This window comes from Theropithecus gelada, chromosome 14 (assembly GCF_003255815.1).
Source record: "Theropithecus gelada isolate Dixy chromosome 14, Tgel_1.0, whole genome shotgun sequence".
Lineage (NCBI taxonomy): Eukaryota > Metazoa > Chordata > Mammalia > Primates > Cercopithecidae > Theropithecus > Theropithecus gelada.
The window spans coordinates 7,320,461-7,320,829 of NC_037682.1; positions in this window are offsets into that span (position 1 = coordinate 7,320,461).

Genomic DNA, 369 nt, shown 5'->3' on the forward strand with positions numbered 1-369 from the left:
ATATATATATATATATATATATATTTTTTTTGAGACAGAGTCTCACTTTGTCACCCAAGCTGGAGTGCAGTGGGGCGATCTCAGCTCACTGCAACCTCTGCCTCCCAGGTTCAAGGGATTCTCCTGCCTGAGCCTCCCAAGTAGCTGGGATTACAGGCACCCGTCACCACACCTGGCTAATTTTTGTATTTTTAGTAGAGACAGGGTTTCACCATGTTGGCCAGGCTGGTCTCAAATTCTTGACCTCAAGCAATCCACCTGCCTGCCTCAGCCTCCCAACGAGATGGGATTACAGGCGTGAGTCACTGAACCCAGCCAGAATTTTTTTCTTTTTTTTTTTTTTTTTTTTTTTTTTTTTTTTTTTTGGGG